Source organism: Pinus tabuliformis, chromosome 5_2 (assembly GCF_031772625.1).
Source record: "Pinus tabuliformis cultivar Carrire ecotype Pingquan chromosome 5_2, CPIR1, whole genome shotgun sequence".
In the NCBI taxonomy this organism is placed as follows: Eukaryota; Viridiplantae; Streptophyta; class Pinopsida; order Pinales; family Pinaceae; genus Pinus; species Pinus tabuliformis.
Genome location: NC_142306.1, coordinates 757,498,054 through 757,510,059, shown reverse-complemented (window position 1 = coordinate 757,510,059; position 12,006 = coordinate 757,498,054). Strand labels below are relative to the sequence as shown.

Genomic DNA, 12,006 nt, shown 5'->3' with positions numbered 1-12,006 from the left:
TCTTTTCTAGCGTTTGGGCGCGTCACAATTTGCTTACGCATGTATTCGAGGCAACCCACAATTTACGAACCAATGGATAAAGATTACTCCAATGAAGTCGGTGACGATTACTCCAACGAAAATTTCTCTCCTCCGCCCTTCCACGGACGGCTGAAATTTCATGGGTATTCCTGCGTAGATGTGGCCTCCGAAATTTTCTCTCGCCTACCCCTCCAGTAAGCGTTAAAAAGGGTACATCTCCATTTCCTTTTCACGATTCATCAATCAATTCATTATTAAAATATTTTAATATAAACTCTATATATATATATATATATTAAAATTTGATATTAAATTGTTTTACTTAATTTAAATATTAAAATATTTAATTTAGGAAGTATATTAAAATAATGTTTTTATTATGATTTTATTTTCAGAGATTATATATTAATTTTATATTAAACATATTTATATTGGAAACTTTCTCTCATATATATAGGTTTAATATGAATTTACTTTAATTAAAGTAGAAATTGAAATATTTTATTTATGATCAATATTAAAAGATAAAAAAATAAAAAATTATTATTATTTTTAATGCTATGTATTAACTCATGTTGAGCATGAAAAGAATTACATAAATTTTTTATTCTAAATTATAAAATGTTTCTTTGAGACCAATTAAGAACTCGTGCAAAAAATAGAATATTTGTTAATTAACTTTATAAATACCGCTTCCTGAAAAACTTTATAAATACTGCAATATCAATGATGTTTGTACAAGAAAAGTTGTGTTCTTGATTAATAATTAATATATGATTTATCTAAAGGTTTAATATTTTATGTTTTGTAATTATATAATAATAATTTAAAGTTCACTATGTCTGGTATCTCATTGTATGATGATCACATATGATTTAGAGCGTGGTCATGTGACACATCATAAAATTATAGATGAAAATAATAGTTTTTCAAAATGGAGTGTTCTAACACCCCAGGCTAAGTGAAAATTACTGTAGTTACTGAGTTTTAATTTTTATGTTTTACTGCCTTAAATTCTTAATTTGTGTTGTTAAAATAACAATGACTCGGGTTGGAAGGCCAATATACATTTGGTTACCTAATTAATGGATAATTAGGAGTTCAGATAAATTTTTATGTATTACTGCCTTAAATTCTTAATTTGTGTTGTTAAAATAACAATGACTCTGGTTGGAAGGCCAATATACATTTGGTTACCTAATAATTTTTATGTTTTAATGCCTCGTGTTGTGACTCGGGTTGGAAGGCCAATATACATTTGGTTACCTAATTAATGGATAATTAGGAGTTCAGATAAATTTTTATGTATTACTGCCTTAAATTCTTAATTTGTGTTGTTAAAATAACAATGACTCTGGTTGGAAGGCCAATATACATTTGGTTACCTAATTAATGGATAATTAGGAGTTCAGATATGTTAATAAAAATAAAATTGTTTCCAGTAGTTAAAAGAAACAATTATCATCTGCATTGGAAAGGGAAATATAGATGGGGAAAGAATCCAATGAGAGATCCTAGAGCAGGGTGGAATAAACCAGTGGGAAAGCACTCAAGGACAGTCTCAAAAGGTATAAACTTGAGGCTAGACAGTGAAGTTCCGAAGTACCCGACTATACCTGGATACATTTACTCACTGTAAAGAAATGAATTACTGTAAAGAAACGAAAGTGCTCAGGGGAGAGTCTCGACGTAATTGCCACACTCGCCCCTGGGAGGAGCCACACTCCTGGCCGGGAGGAGAGACTTTCCAGAAAAAATTGGAGTTCTATGTTTACAAGTAGTAAGAAGATAAGTAACATAGAATTATTTCATAAATAATAGTGAATTATAGGAATTATTCATTAAAGTACTGGAACAAATTAAGGGAGAAATTTCTCGAAAGTATATCACAACAGAAAACATAGTTGAAGATACTAATGAGGAATAAATAGTAATGCCTAAAAGATAACCAATATACAAGCATTGCATGAAGAGTGTTTCCCTATATTATATAGTTACAATACATAATCTTAGACTGTAGAGAAATCCCTTCCGTTAAAATGTGTGAACAATTCCTTAGATAAATTATAACAGAGAAAAGAACGATCTTGATAATACCAGCTCCGGAGTTTATGAACTGATAGCATAAGAAACCATGCATAACATTTATAAACTAACTATTTATCTATCTTCTAAGTTGTGCTCGAAATAGGAAAGAAATGGGAATAAACATTGCAGTCATTTGAAAGAATGGACAGAAAAATAGAAAACTATATATAAACTTTCCATTCCTTTAAAAGTATAAGCATGTAATTTGGTGGTAACAACCCGCATAACATAAGTACTCTGTAAACAACAACTCAATAACCCGAATCTGCCAATATTGAATAAAAAAGCAAACTATCAAATTCATAACCCTATTGGGATATTTATCAACAAAGAAACCTTGTTCAACATCTATTCTCAAAAATAAAAAGGTAGCCATGTAAACCAGTGTCTGGGACTCATATACCATCAAACCCTCGTGCATGCCGAGTAAACCAAATTTAAATTTTATACAAAAGACCTAAATAAAACAAAGATTCGACAAGTTGAGGCATGAGCCTATGTCGACAATGAAATCATCTGCTTAGTATTTCATAGCACAATCATATATGGAACCAGAGGAGATGTTTCCCAACTTGAAAGCAACCACGAAGCAGACAAACCTTAAGAACTTTAGCATATGTTGTCATAACCATGAACAAAGCCGGGTGTTGGTGGTATCTTACCTGCAAACTAATACCATCGTTCACCGAGTGGTTAGGAGTGCAAAACTTGCTAAGAAAGCTAGACAAATTAATGACCAAAGGGTGGTAGTATTTCTTGAGCTTGGAGTGCTTCCGTCGATGGCGGTCCACCTTCCTTGTAGCAAAATTTATTAATCAGCTAGGGCTAGAATCTAGACTGTAAAGAACCATAAAAGATGACGAGAGGAAATAGAAAAAACGTATGCTTACCTTCATTAAACCAACATCGGTCTTCATCACCTTTTGTAGAGCTAGAGCATCCTCGAACCACTCCTGAATGGTGAAAGACCTCAATTAGCCGCCAAACTAGTCGAAAGATGGAAGAAGAAACTAAACTCAAGTCGCATGGGAAACTTGAACAGTGCGAAGGTAGGTGGTTAGGGATACCTTGTGGTGACAAGTTAACTGATGTTGACATAGCTTGCAGTAGCAGAGGTTGTGAGCCAGCCTGGAACCCTCAAGCCAAACCAGTTGTAGAGTGGCAAGAACCTCCAACATACAACACCAAATGACCTCACATCCAGCCCGACGAGGTGAAGTGGGTAGTTGGGTAAATGCTAAACCTTTCTCACCGTCAAATCGCCTCCCGCAGATCAACGGATGAGAGTTAAGCCAACTGTCGCAGACACTCTTGTCTCGCAGACAAATGCATGTAGTAAGACATACCTTGGTTATGCCGCGTGTCCCGATGTACAATGGATATTTAATTGTAACTCATGTTACGGGTTGAACATTCAGAGCTCCATGTGACCTTCTAATGTTAAGCATGCCCATATTTACAAGCTATGTAACATATTAAGTGTTTTAATTAGAAATGAAAACTTTACACCCTGTATCCACCACCCTATGTATATTTAATATATTCTAGGTTTTCTTTTATTACTGCAATGATTTCTTATTTTCCGTTTAATAGGTGTACAATAGGTGTGTAGGGTGTTACAAGTGTATTTTTTTAACAATGTCTGTTGTTACATATATTTGAGGGGTTGAGATTTATTGTAAGTTCTTTTTTGTTAGAGAGAGAAAGAGAGAGATGCAACTATTTACTTCAAACTACACCTTACAATATGCAGACTTACAAAAGAAAGGGAACACCAAGATCTACATTTACAACCCACTGAAGAGAAAAACTATTATTAAATAGTTAATTCTTTATATATCCTGACTATTATACAAATTATCTGGCATAAGATATATCTTATATTTGGAAATTTGGAAATTATCTCCACCATATCTCCTTTACTATCTCCTCAAATATTTCCATGAATTTCTCAATGTTCATCATCTTTAATTTCTGGCATATCTTCTCATCTCTCATTCCTAGGTAGACTTCTACAGTTAGTCTCCTCATTACAATATTCATCATATTAGTAATTAAACATTAGGAATAGGAAGTATTCCTCCTTAATGAGAAATCTTCATTAAACTAGTCCATTTCATACCCTTTAGTTCTTTATGTCTTTCTTCATTTTATATCTTCCATGAAATTTGATCTTCTTGATTCTCAATCTTCTTTACTTCCATACTATAGATGCAACCATAAACATAAGTTGAATTTCATATAAAAAAGTCACCATCCACCAAAACACATAGATCGTCGACCACTATATTTGTTGGGTCACTAGGAAACTCTTTCTAATACATGGTTCATCAATCATTCTTCTATCACATCTCTTCATACATGTACTTATTATTCCTCCTATCTCATCCTTAGTCATTATCTTCACCCATGTTTTTTATGTTTTTGCATCAAACTTCTATGGAACAAAATTTATTCATTCACTCTTATCGATGTGTTGCCTCTCTCTCACAAACTTTGTATTACATAGTTTGCATGACTCCATCACATTTTGAATGGTCATTTTTCTCCTACACAAATATATTTTGCATGGCTTGAAATTTTCCCAACTATCTTTTTCACTAAAATTGATAATTCTACTAGATATAGACTACCACAAATTGGTGGTTCTCCCCATTGCTAAGCTTCTCTAGGACCCTATATCCTCAAAAGTTTTTTATTACCATATATTTATATATGATGACAAGCAATTTCTCGTTGACCGCAAACAAAAGTATTTTTTAGGGACAAAATTTACGTGAGTACACATTTACACATTATGCTACATTATCATTTACTCATATACCTATGATTTCATTTTTCATTTTCTGGTAATCTTAACCTTTACATTAACCTATGACAAAGATCATTTTAGTTTAGTATTAAAACATTATTTAAGGACGACCCTTTTTTTTCAAAAAAAAAAAGCACTATTATATTGAGGCAATATATACAATATGTTCTGATGGATCCTAATGGATCTAAGGACTGAACCTTATGCATATTAGTTTCATGGATTTATTACAATAAAAACATTATACTTTATTTTGCCTTGCTTTTTTTTCTCATTGTACTTGTGTTCTCTTTGTGACATTGGCATCTTCTCTTTCCTTGTATCATTCTTTATGATGTCCTTTTCTTACTTTAAATATTCTTTCCCATCACACGGGCATCTTCTCTTTCCTTGTCCCATTCTTAATTTAAATATTCTTTCCCATCACACGGGCATCTTCTCTTTCCTTGTCCCATTCTCTATGATGTCCTTTTCTTTAAATATTCTTTCCCATTATTTCTTCTTTCTTGCCTGTGCCATTTTCTTTTTTGTTTTTGCATATTGTACATCTTCAGAACCCTGGCGATTCACGAGTCACGTCATTAGAGTACTGGCTGACAAATGCTCTGATGAATTTGCGAAGTATATTCTAGTATTTTCTAGCGTTTGGGCGCGCCAAAATCGGTTGTATGGCAGCGAAGAAATCAGAGTAAAGATTTGAAATTTTACAAAACCTGCCAATGGCAATGAAGTGAGTGACGATTACTCCTACGAAATTTTCTCTTCTCTGCCCTTCCACGGACGGCTGAAATTTCATGGCTATTCCTATGACGGTAGATGTGGCTTACTGAAATTTTCTCTCGCCTACCCCTCCAGGAAGCGTTAAAAAGGGTACATCTCCATTTCATTTCCACGATTCATTTTGCTACTTATCTGATTCATCTCTGAGTTTCGGACTTCAGCTTCTGACACAAACCATGATATCAGATGAAATGAAGCCGAATGAGAATGAGAAAAGAGATGAAATAGTTTGCGTGACGGGGGCAGGGGGTTTCATTGCTTCATGGCTTATGAAGCTTCTCCTCACCAAAGGCTATATTGTCAGAGGAGCAGTTCGCACCAACCTAGCTGGTATATCCGCTAATTGCCAGTTTTCTTACCACATCACCTAAATTAATTATATTATTTGTTTTTGCATGGAACATGTATGTCGATATATGCCCTTATATCATATGTGGAAGTAGAGTTTCTGAACAGATTTGACATGACTGTAGATGATGGGTGGAAATATGAGCATTTGAGAGAGTTGGAAGGAACAAAGGAGAGGCTTGAGCTTGTCAAAGCTGATATTCTTGATTACCAGAGCTTGCTTACAGTTATTCGAGGTTGCCATAGTGTATTTCACATGGCTGCCGTTCTCAACAACGACCCTGTAATTACTTCGTCGCTTCTTTCAATTCTCATCATAATTCCAATTCCATGCAGTTGGTTTCAGCTGAAACGATTCTGATACCATTAGATATTTTTGATCATTGTTTTATAATTAATGAAAGCAGTTATAGACCCGGCGATGGAAGGGACGAGGAATGTGATGGAGGCTTGCGCAGAAACAGGGGTCAAGCGCGTTGTCTTTACCTTTTCTATGGGTGCAGTTTACATGGATCCTCACATAGAACCACTTGCCATAGTCAATGATGACTGCTGGAATAATTTGGACTACTGTATACAGACCAAGGTATTAATTAACAACAGTTCTTTTTATCAATTATTACAGATAGAGGTTGAACGGCTTATGCAAACCATGGAATGATAACTTCTTGCACTCTCTCATGCATTACAGAATTGGTATTGCTATGCAGAAACTTTGGCAGAGAAATCCGCATGGGAGATTGCCGAGAGAAGGAATTTAGAACTGGTGGTGATTAATCCAGGCCTGGTTTTAGGTCCCTTTTGCAGAGCGCCATGAACGCCAGCACTGGTCATATTATGAAATACTTGACAGGCGGGTAATGTTTATAATTTAGGTATATGTTATAGTCATTTCGTGAGTAATTTGCATAGATGGCTGTTAATGATTTAATTATTATTCATAAATCTCGTTTGACTTATAAACTTAGAAAGTAAATTATTGTCTACCATGTTTTAATAATATTAATTTAATTGTCTCAAATCATAATCAATTATCTTTAAAATCAATTATGATTAATTATCTTTAAAATTCAATCATATTTATTTAGAGATTTATGATATTTTTTAAGGTTTATATACTTTGGATTTATAATATTAATATCTAAAATTTAATATTTTTTTTTTTTAATTTTTAGTATTTTTTTTTTTTCTCGGTAAAAAGGCTAATCTATTAAATATGTACAAAGTTCAAAATTACATCAGGTGAAACCAGTAAGCTCTTGCCCTCAAAGGGCACTAGACAGAGACAAAAACTAAGACTGACAGAAACCAAGACATAGTCCCCCATAGCAAGCCCTCGCAGGGGTAGTAAACTGAAATTCCAAGTCTGCCCATAGACGGTGGCCCGCGCAGGGGCCTTAGACAAAAAGGAGCTAACCAAGTCTTCCCGCGCAGGGGATACAGTAACTGCTCTCGTCATTAACACAAAAAAACTCAACAGCTATAACATCCCAAAAAACATTGACTGAACAGACAACAAACCAGAAAACGGTGGCTGGACCTGGAGCGACCTGGTGAAGTATGAGCGCAGGCGCGGTTATTCATTCGGCTCATCCGGTTGCTCTTCCACAATTGGGCACCACCCGTAGTAATCCGACTCAGCTTCAGTAGGAGAGGTCACTTCCTCTTCCCCAATAACCGCGTTTGGAGCATTCTGGGAATGCCTGGATTTTTCCTCGACGGTAACCCGGCCCTTTTCTTCCTGCTCCAACTCAGTTGTCGGAGCCTGCTCTGCTTCCCCAGGGTAGTCCTGCATCCCTTGCTCCCGAGCTTCAGTGGGGTCATCCGCCTCAGGAGGATTCTCAATGAACAGAATGGAAACATGCGCACTGATTCTTGGGTTTATCGTTGAGCTGGTGAAATTGAAGATGGCGGAGCCAAAAGCTGGCAAGGTGGCCGAGCTAGAAGCCCCGGCATCCATGTGTTGGCCTGAGTGTAGGGGAATGGCTCCAATGGAGCTTGCTAGATTACAGTGGCAGCAATGCCCAGCATCATCCCTTACAGGTCTGCGCGAACCCCCTCCTCTGGATGAGCCTCGACGGCTCAGCATCCTCTGTCGGGGTCTCACCATAGTGGAATGAGACTTCCAGCAAACTGCCAAGTGAACCAGACTATCAATTGCAAGAACCAGCCTCGTAATGGACCCGTCCGTCTGAGAAGGGACCTCTTCGACGACAGAGAGACCAGTCGAATGCAAAATGTCCCACATTCCCTGCTCCAATCCAGTTTTATTCTCCTCATCCTCACCTACCTTGCTCAGGATCCCATCCGCCATTACTGCTGCGTTGCTCTGGATCGAGTGCACTCTCCAGGCATTAACTGTCCCAGGTCCCTTTGTCTTAAACCTGGTATGTCCTATCCATCTGCACGCATGGGGTGCCACGTGATGCCTGAGGGACGGCATGTGGCCAGCTCCCAACTCCCATCCCATCGCCTTAATCACCCGCATCCGGGGGAGTTTCCTCCTTTTGGACCAGTCGAGAGCATTCTTGGGCTTCCTCATGCGGTAATATAGTATTCAGTTGTCCTGTGATTAGAGAGTGATTACCTCCCACTCCAACATTGGCCATGAAGTCCGCTATCTTATTACCCTCCCTCTTTGTATGAGTAAAGGTGATAGCTCTGTTGCTGTGAAGCTTCTGTTCTATTGCCTCCAGACGAGCCTCTAACCTCCAACTGGTTGCTATTTTTTTGGCTTGCGATCCATTTAGGATTTTTTTGGCCATATTGATGAGGATTTGGGAGTCTCCTTCAACCTCCAGAGGGTAGAGGTTGAGCTCCCCAGCAAGCTGGAGACCCTGCCATAACCCTTCCAATTCAGCTGAGTTGTTGGTGTCCCAACCAATGCTTCCATAGTAGAGTGTCATGGGAGTCCCTTCATGATTCCTGATTATTCCCCCAAAGCCTGCTAACCCAGGATTCCCCTTTGAGGCTCCATCAAAGTTGAGTTTGAAAGTGTGCTTTGGCGGAGGCTTCCATTCGACTTGTTTATCATTGCTGGCTGCAGGGGGGTTCTGCTGGTGCGTGCTGTTGGTGCATCTGATCTGCCAATTGTCCATGATAGCTTTCTCATTGGCTAGGGAAGGCCAATCCTCCTCCTTCCAGGGTCTTAGCATCATAGTTTCTTGGATGTTTTTGCAAAGCATGTGCCAGATATTGTCCATCGAAGAGCGTTGGTTTTTGAAAATGCGTTTGTTTCGCTCCTTCCATATACTCCATAGGATTAGCCCAAGAATCAATCGCCAAAGATGATTGAGGATGTTTCTCTTATACGGGTCCTTTTGCCACTGTCGTATGGAATTCGTAATTTCATCTTCGAGTCTGCATCTCTTTTGGCATCGAAAGCTTGCTTTCTCCCATAGCTGGTTGGCGAGAGGACAAGAGTCCAACAAATGTTGGAGCGTTTCCTCATGGGCACAGCAGTTGAAGCAGATGGAGGGTCCGTGGAAATTTCTTCTTCGGAGCTTGTCCCAAGTAAGGATTCTCTGATGCCCTACCAACCAGAGAAAGTGGCAGATCTTGGGCCAAGAGCCTGAGTTCCATATTTGGCCCCAGATCGGGTCCTGAGGTGCCGAGTCATTGCAAATTATTTTATATGCTTCAGACGTGGTGAACGCTCCTTTTGGTAGATAGCCCCATCTTAGGATATCTTCCCTTTCGTCACACCTGATTTTTCTTTTGCTGAGCTCCATTTCCAAAGCTGTGGATGTCTGGCGGTTATCATTTGTGAGGATTTGGTTGCCTGGTTTCCAGGTTCGGTATCCTTTCTCCACTTGCTGGGTCCAAAATTGCCTGATTTTGACCTGCTGTGTTTCCTCCTCCATATTATGTAGAGGTTGGTTCAGAGCATTGCTGAGGGTGGGCATTTGATTCCATGCGTCCGTCCAGAATCTAGCATTATTGCCATTTCTTACCTCCCAGAAACTGTGCTGCTGGATCATCTTATAATGTTCCTTGGCAGCATTCCATATTAACGAACCTTTGTCACTGGGTTCCAATCTAATAAGCTCTTCTTGGGGTCGCTGGTTAGCATATTTTGCTGTCCATAAAGTGACCCACGGCTTGCCTGCATTGGTGAGCCATTGCCACCAGATCTTGGCTCCCATGATGGCATTGCTGTGCTCCGGATCCCTTAGTCCAATTCCTCCCTTTCCCTTTGGCTTGCATACTGTGCTCCATTTTACCAGAGCCCACTTGCGATTGGTTGCATTGCTCCCCCAAAGGAAATCTCTCTGAATTTTCCTTAGTCTTTTTAGGACCCATTTTGGCGCTGCCAGGATGGAGAAAAGGTACAGCGGCATAGCTTGAAGAATGGCTTTAATAAGAATCGCCCGGCTGACAAGGTTCAAGGTTCTGTGAGTCCATTGATTGAGACGAGATTCAAGTTTTTCAATTAAATTGCGCCAAGAGGAGTGAGTGATGGCTGAGGTAGTGAGGGGAGCTCCAAGATACTTAGAGGGGAGGGTGGCCATGGGGAATCCCAGGATGCGGACTATGGCCGACTTGACTACCGGGGGAGTGTTGAAGAAGAAAATCTGCGATTTGGAGCAGTTGATGCTGGTCCCTGAGGCTTCTGAAAAATCAGTGAGCACTGCTTTGAAAATAGAGGCTTCTTGAACAGATGGGTACCCAAACAGCATCGTGTCATCAACAAATTGCTGATGGGAGGTAGCTGGCAGGTGGTGAATGGAGATACCCTTAAGATGGTGCTTGTGGAGGGCATTCTTAATGTGACGTCCCAGGCCCTCAGCCATCAAAACAAAGAGGAAGGGGGAGAGTGGGTCACCTTGCCTGATACCTCGGGAGGGGGAGAAAGGGCAAGAGGGGATCCCATTTACTAGGATGGAGAAGCTAGTAGAGGAGATAAGGCTCATAACCCAGCGAACCCAAGTGGGGCTGAATCCAAAAGCAGATAACATTTGCTGAATATAATTCCAACTAAGTTTGTCGAAAGCCTTGGAAAGATCCAGTTTAAGGAGCATACCTGCCTGCTTTGAATGCTTGAGAGTGTGGGTAATTTCATGCGTGTGGATGATTCCGTCTAAAATCTGTCTTCCTTCCACATAACTTGATTGTTCCAGCGAGATGAGCATGGGCAAGAGGGGCTTTAGCCTGTTTGCGATGACTTTAGAGATGACCTTGTATATAACATTGCATAGTGCTATTGGCCGGAATTTGTCCGGTTTGAGCGCATCCTCTTCTTTTGGAATCAGGGCTATGAAGGTGGTGTTGAGCAAGGGAAGCAGCCAATGCGCAACTCTCGACTCCTCCACCACCTCCCAGACTTCCAGCTTTATCAAGTCCCAGAACCTGTGAAAGAAAGTAGTGGTAAAACCATCCGGGCCGGGAGCTTTTCCATCTTTAAGCTGAGTCATTGCATTGTCCACTTCTTGCATTTGAATTGGGCTAAGGAGGAGTTCATTATGCTCCTCTGTGATTAATTTTGGTATATTGCAGGTAATTCTTTCAATTCCCGGATGTCTGTTGATGTCAGGTTCTTGGTGGACCTGCTTAAAGTGTTCGAGGAGTGTCTTCTCAATTTCCTCATGTTGCTCCACCTTTTCTCCTCCTGGTTTTTGAATGTAAGGGATATTATTACCCATTCTGCGTTGCACTGTTGTTCTGTGGAAAAATTTGGTATTTCTTTCTCCCTCTTTGAGCCATCTGATTCTTGATTTTTGTTTCCAGTATATCTCCTCCTGCTTTCTTCTTTCTTCAAGCTGATTGTGGATGCTCTGTTCCTGTTCGAGGGTTCTCTCGGTATGCCCGCATGTACTTATTTCTCTTTGCAGATCCTCCAGGGCTTTTTGAAGATCATTTTGCGCCTTGAATATGTTTCCAAAGGTCTCTCTGTTCCATCTCTTGAGACAGAGCTTTAGATGTTTGAGTTTCTGTTGAAACTGAAACATTTTGGATCC

At 39.4% G+C, this 12,006-nt stretch overlaps 1 pseudogene; it reads left to right on the top strand.

The window, feature by feature from the left end:
* Positions 1–6,910, top strand: part of LOC149161483 (cinnamoyl-CoA reductase 1-like) — a 66,856-nt pseudogene extending 59,946 nt beyond the window's left edge.
* The last annotated feature ends 5,096 nt before the right edge of the window (positions 6,911–12,006 follow it).